This window comes from Bombyx mandarina, chromosome 05, assembly GCF_030267445.1.
Source record: "Bombyx mandarina strain Sakado chromosome 05, ASM3026744v2".
Taxonomy (NCBI): domain Eukaryota; kingdom Metazoa; phylum Arthropoda; class Insecta; order Lepidoptera; family Bombycidae; genus Bombyx; species Bombyx mandarina.
The window spans coordinates 16130132-16137355 of NC_143212.1; positions in this window are offsets into that span (position 1 = coordinate 16130132).

Genomic DNA, 7224 nt, shown 5'->3' on the forward strand with positions numbered 1-7224 from the left:
GACCTACCCGTGGGGACTCACAAGAGGTCTTACCACCAGTAGGTACCCGCGGAATTTAAACAGAGGCATAGTTCCATCGCTTGACACGAGTATACCGGTTAATTTATCCTTTACAAAAAACTTTGTAAGTTGTGTAACAAATAGTTTACGTAATATTGTCCTGATGTTTGCATTATCAATACAACACAGTCAAGTGAATTACAATTAAAAAAGCATCATTTTAAGAGCATTTTCTTACATTACATTACAATATTACATTACATTTTATTTGTTTCTTCAATTTCATTGTCATTTTACAAACTTATAGAAAAAAAAAACACGTGTGGCACTCGGGGACTACCGCGATAAAGCTATTGCATAGTTTTTTTATTAATTTATACAATTATAATTAGACAGTAATAATTTAATATTAAAACAATAATGACATAAGACCACACTATATTTATAAACATCAACATTACATTAACTGTCCCCTTCACACTCATAAGCTAGACCGCGCGAGGGAGAGACAGACTTTCCATGATGCGAATGCAGTGTGACGTCACGCCGCGCGCTTATTCACAAACACTACACAAGCGCAACGTGTGAATGTGTTGAACGCAAGCTACATGGTAGGCGAAGTGGAGGTGTTAGGTTTTATTTTCATTACGGAATTTCTTGATTCGGTCGCCGTGCTCAAAGCCCGCGATAAAAGCTATGCAATAGCTTAAAAAAATAGCAGTCCTCAGAGGATCCGGCAAAATGAAATCAGAAAGCTTATCTTGAACGTGTAGATTGCCGTTCTAGATTTAATGGAAAAATACTAAGTCAGTTAACAGTGGTATGTGAAAGTGTTGGAATGTATTCTACAAACACAAGATAGCAGTGCGACTTTGTAGCAAAACTATAGGAATCCCAAAATAGTAGAACAGATCCGTGTTGCTACATGTTAAATTGTGAGTTGATCCTCAGTTAATTTGGATGATTCTATTTGGTTGGCTACTCCTCCCTCTTCTTCTTCCGAGCCATATCCTGTTCTTATTCCTTTTGTTTTTACCATCGCACCGCCCACCGCCGCAGTAGAGTTCATCCATACTACCTGGAGCCACTGCGTTCATCCACAGTGCGTTTCCAGAGATCCTTTTTGCTACGTACCGTCCGGCTTTGGAATGAACTCCTCTCCACGATGTTTCCCGAGCGCTATGAGTTGTGATTCTTCAAACGGGGCTTGTGTAGAGTACTTAGTACACAGTAGGCAGCGGCTTGGCTCTGTCTCTGGCATTGCTGAAGTCAATGGGTGACGGTAACCACTCACCATCAGGTGGGCCGTATGGTTGTCTGTCTACAAGGGCAATGAAAAAAAAGCGCTTTCTCAATCTCGTGCCAGGGTCCGCTTCCCTAATTAAACTCCTCCACTTTACCCTGTTTTCGGCATCTTTTTTGGTTGTTCACTTCACGATTAAAATATCGCAAGATTTTACCCTCGCAGTACTCACTAACAGTTATAGTTGGCAGTGTATTAATATTAACATTACTATTATACATAATATTAATATTAACAACCCACAGAATAAGAACTTCTTATATTTTGACGGTACTTTACGCCTTTGCCAGCGTAAACAAATAAAATTCTCGCGCCCAATTACGTGCTATGTCTAATAAGTTATATCATTAATCTACTAACTAATGTGCTTTGCGTCTATATCAGTAGTTTATCTATTTTCTAATATTGATGTTCGGCGTTAACGACTAAATCAAGTTACGTCGAAATTGGTGCAAAGCATCCACCGGTAGACACACAAGCCACTAATACAGCCGGCAGTGACTAAAGATTACTCTATTATCGAAAAATTTCTATTCCAATGCTTAATACTGATTTTAGCTCTGAAATGTCAGCTTAAAATCAGACTACCATATATCTTCCGGTGGGTATCCTAAAAGGTTTAGCGGATATTGACACAATATCTCTGACCATAAACAAAAAGTATTTAAATGATGTACACATATGTACACAAAAACATAATTAATCACGATATTTAAGTTATGACTAGGTGTACCAAAGTTCAACGCATCTAGTTCTAAGGACCTTCAAACTTAAGTGATACAAAATATAACAGGTAAATAATAAAATCGATAAGCAAATGGGAATCAATATTGATACAATTTTGAGTTGATATTAAGTAAATAATAAATACGTTCAGAAAACGTGACTTATTATTTGTTGTTGCGATACTTTTCGCTTCTTGAATGTTTTCTGAACAGAAGTACCTAAAGATATGTAGCTATGTGTAGCCTTTCTAATACACTATCGCGACAAATAGCAACATTATTATGAAACGCCTAAACAACAAAGAATATGTGGACACCTGGGACACCAGGAAAAACCTGGTAACGAAATCCTCGAGTTGAGAGGTCACTCAGTAAATAGGTATTGTGGGAATGGATAATGGCTAAATACCTCTTGGCACATACCAACTTGCTGGAAAGAAGCTGCGGACACCGTCGGTATTTGCTAAATCAACCAAACGGAGCTTTGTAGCTTACTTGGGAATCTCCTGATTTGTTTTTCTGTGACATTAAAAAGTCGTATGAATCTTCTGTAAGAATGTTTATGAATTAGGATATCATCGGCGTAAGTAACCATCAGATGTGATGTTTTTAAACAATTACACATCTATTTCTTACCCAGATCTATTTGGTTCGGTTACAACAATGAGATGAGGTTGGAGTCTCGATTGTAATGAATAATGTATTAACGGCTGTTTCGCCCATCAAACTGGGACGAATAAGTGGTTCGCGACTAAATTGGGCATACTCTGGGTGGATTCATCATGGATACCAGATTAAAGATCTATATAATCCAAAAACAGATTCAGCATATTATCGATTTGGGACAAATAGGAAAGTTATCTTAAAAGCTACCGTCGAGAACATGGAAATATTTGGTTAGACATATGGCATTATCGAAAACCCCTCAAAGCAATATACACGAGAATATTTTATTAGCAGCGAAAGAAAAAAAAACACATTGTCTCCGCAAAGGTCTTGATTCCTGAATATTGCAAACGCTTTACATTGAATTCGAACTGTATCGAATGTTCAACTTTCCCTACAAACGAAAATGAACTTTACCGTTACGGGTTCTAAGACTAGAATTCCTACAGCATCTTCAGTCTTATTGGGTGTCCCGACATGTATTTTTTATGCTGAAATTCGACCAAACTACCGCGCTACCCGTAAGTTTAGTCCAAAAGGAATACTGTTTAGTGTAAATAGAAAAGTAGGATGTGAAGATTGTTTTTGTCCAACATAGAAATAGTTCCTTTCGTCTTATTTTATTGGTATGAAAAAGGAGTTACATTAGCCTGCGTGGTTAGGTAACGCCCTCCTGCCGATTTTTGTTGCTAAGCTGTCTGTTATTCCGCTTTGATAGGTGTAAAAGTCGTCATTTTAATTTAAGCATGGATATTAAGCGCGAGGAGGAGTAATCACGTAATATCCCAAAAGGACAGTGGGCTTGCTACTGCTAGATAATTTTGCACATATAGGAAATGCCGATAAGCGTAGTTGGGAAATATTGCCACTAAAACTACAATTGAATGTTAGTGTAAGCAAGTCTCAGCTCACGAGCTAGATGCAGCAGAGTCAGAGTTTAGTTTGGACTTTGAAACATGAGCTAAACTTCAGTTCAAGCTACGACTATCCCTAGCAGTTCGCCCTGCTCCACGGAACAAAGTGCTTAGTGGTGTACTGATGCCGATAAAGGTCAGTATTAATTGAAAAATTAAATCCAGAGATGTAACGATACGGAGCGTTCGAAAAGGACCCGATTTTTTAACACATTACGAATCTACTAAGTAGTAGTATCATATAATAGTACCACCCATTTTCCGTTAGTGTCGTAAAGGCAACTAAAGTTTCACAGAATCTACAGAAAGAGGAGAATGGGCAGTAACAGCCCCAGAGTATTATACCCGTCTACTTGATTACTAATTATTAACCGAAAATTACAGTTAGCAGTGCGTATTGTGAGCTCACACGTCTGGATAATAAATATCCATCCCATTATTAGTATGAAGTGTGGGAGAAACCAGGATATAATACGATTGAAATTTGATCCTTTGTCAAGATATATTAGTTGTTTACTGCATAGGCGAGTGAATGGGCCCGCACCTCTTCGGTGTTCATTACAACGTGAATGGAACAACCCGTTTTGAGGCATGAGGCCTAAGTCTCAAGTGTAAAAGTATAACGGCTATCACGTTGCTGCTTTACTGTAAAAATAGGCAGGGTCTTAGTACCGACTCATGCCGACTCATGCACTTACCCTACTACCAAAAAATGGATGACAACATTCCGGTTGTGATGCCATTGGATCTGATAGCTGTTTACCAAAACAAAGAAATCAACGTACAGACTTGGCTGTTTAAAATTTTATCGTGTTTATTTTGAAATTTATCGATACCGTTTCCCCTCACCAACGTGAGTTCCACGAAAACCTCAGTCAGACCGTTAAGCTAACCGTGTGTCTACAACTAGGTCGGAATGTGTACCGTTTCCACGGAACTAATTGATTTTTCTACACTGATTGACACGATCTAGAGTATTATGTTTATTGATAACTCATAGAAGTAGCTCAGGGTATTTGGTTTCGTCAGGAATCATTAAGGTGCTGCACCATTTAACACCATAAGTGACGGTTGTATTCTGATCGACATTTATTAGCTGCGATTGACAGCAGCTAAGTGAAAAGACAGTGAATTACATAAGAAACTACAATTTTCTTGTTTTTTATGTAACTTGGAAAGATAGTAGTTAATCGACGCCAGCAATTTATACTACGATAACTCATAAAAGTGTACTTTACAGAAGAGGCTTATAAAGGGAAAAATGTGATAACTTTTATATTAATTAAGATACTTATTTGATACTTATTTAATAGTAGATTTTGAAATCGTCGTGACCTAAAGGATAAGACGTCCGGTTCATTAATATCTAACGGTGTTCGACGGCTTAAAACTGTTTTTTTTTTTCTTAACATATGTTCACAAGATCACGATTGACTTTCACGGTGAAGGAATAACGTCGTGTAATAAAAATCAAACCCGCAAAATTATTATGTACGTAATTACTGGTGGTAGAATGTCTTCTAAGTTCGCACAGTTAAGTACCGCCATCCTGCCTATTGCTGTCGTGAAGCAGTAATGCGTTTCGGTTTGAAGGGTGGGGCAGCCGTTGGAATTATACTTGAGACCTTAGAACTTCTATTTCAAGGTAGGTGGCGGCATTTACGTTGTAGATGTCTATGGGCTCCGGTAATTACTTAACACTACGTCCTAAGCCATAAAAAAACCCTTGCCCTTGCTCATGCTTAGCAGCTTTCTTAAAAACTATTTCAATTGTTGCTCGTAGATTGTGCATAAACGGTTTCATCATCTCCCATCACCAATTTATTAATAAAACACGTCATTTGTAAATTTTCGTCTCAAATACCAGAGTTCAAGTATTTTGTTCCTGATTGAATCATTACGACGTCCTTGTTGAGAATTAGCATGAAAATTGGATCATTGATGAATGGAAACCGGTTTTATGGTGCCAATTTGTTGATGAGCGTTAGCGGGTAGCGGTACGCTTTATTATGGACGGAGACACGCTATCAAAGATACCTAGAGTATATCTGCCCAAAACTACTGTCCAACTTAATAGATGATGTTAAAATTTCCAATTCGCTAATATGATAGCTTTATAGCCTAAAAGGGTTTTGAGGTCGCGTAAAAACATCGCCTATGCCACTATTAAATAGAAAATGAATATGAGACTTCAGCTCCTATTTCACGGGAAAGCTATTTTAAATCTAGGCTCCAACAATTATAATCAGCGTACCTATACGTGTAAGTCAAAACGGTGTGGATGGGAAATTACGGTCTATAGAGCAATAGCACTGAACCGATTTTAATTCAGTGTCCAGAAACTTAACCTGCTTTTGAAATTTGTAGTTATATTTATTACTAGCAGCCCGCTCTGGCTCCGCTCGGGTCTTTAACAAAAATTTCAACGATATTCGACGTTGTTTTATTTTTTTAAATAAAAGTTAGACATATACTGTCGCGACACTCTTTGTAAATAATAAAGTGTTCTACAAAGTCGTAGTACATTATTTTATTCTATCATCAATAGTTTTTGCAGGGCACACGATGTAAAGAATATTTTAGGTAATTTTTTTACACCTTAGGTTACATTACTGAAATTTTAGTAAGGATCCCAATTTTTTTTCAAAAAAGATTATAACCTATGTCACTCGGGTATAGTGTAGCTTCCAAACAGTGACAGATTTTTTAAAATCCGTTTAGTAGTTTCGGAGCCTATTCAATATAAATAAACAAACAAATCTTTCCTCTTTGTAATATTAGCATAGATGTGTACTTATTTACAATTCCGTGATTTTACTTCGTAAAGTACATAATTTTTTGGAGATCAGCCCCGAGTTTCACTCTGATTCTCTTCGGTGGTAAAAGTAAGCTCCGTAAGATCTGCTTGATTAAAAAACTTGTCGACTTTGATCAATTATTTCGGATTCTATTTTTCTCTAATCTTAACCTTATATTTCCATTAGGTAATAAATAATTAATTCAAGTTTAAGTGTATTTTAGTTTTGATTCTCCTAAAAATGTCAACAGTCTTCGTTTTGTGTGCGGTCATGTATACGACGACATTCTGAGAATTTATTAATAACAATGCTGTCTGTGATGAAATGATATTTTAAAATCTCTCGACCGTGACAGAGTGACCGACTCAGGTCACAGAGCCCGTCACTATTGAACGTCAATACAGCTGCCCCAGTTAATTGAAGTCTTGGTCGATTTGCTGCGATAGTTGTTCCACTCATTCAGTGGAATTCATTCGTTCATTCATTCCACTTAATTCGGTCATGTGCTCCATAGCCGGAACACATGACCGAATGAAATAATACGCTTGGTAGTGCCTATATGTGCGTGATTGAAATGCTCCTATTGTTACTCGTTTTCTTAATTCGAATATCGGTATAATCGCATAGCTTGATACAAGTACAACTGACAACACGTTCTTTAGGCCACGATGATTTCTATCAATTCCATGATGATTCATGATTCTTTGTAATGAAGTATACAACTAAAGTATCATAGATCAACGGTTATACGATGCAATTTTTAAAAGTCATCGTGGCCTAAAGTATAAGACGTCTAAGTACAGTCATATTTAGCGATG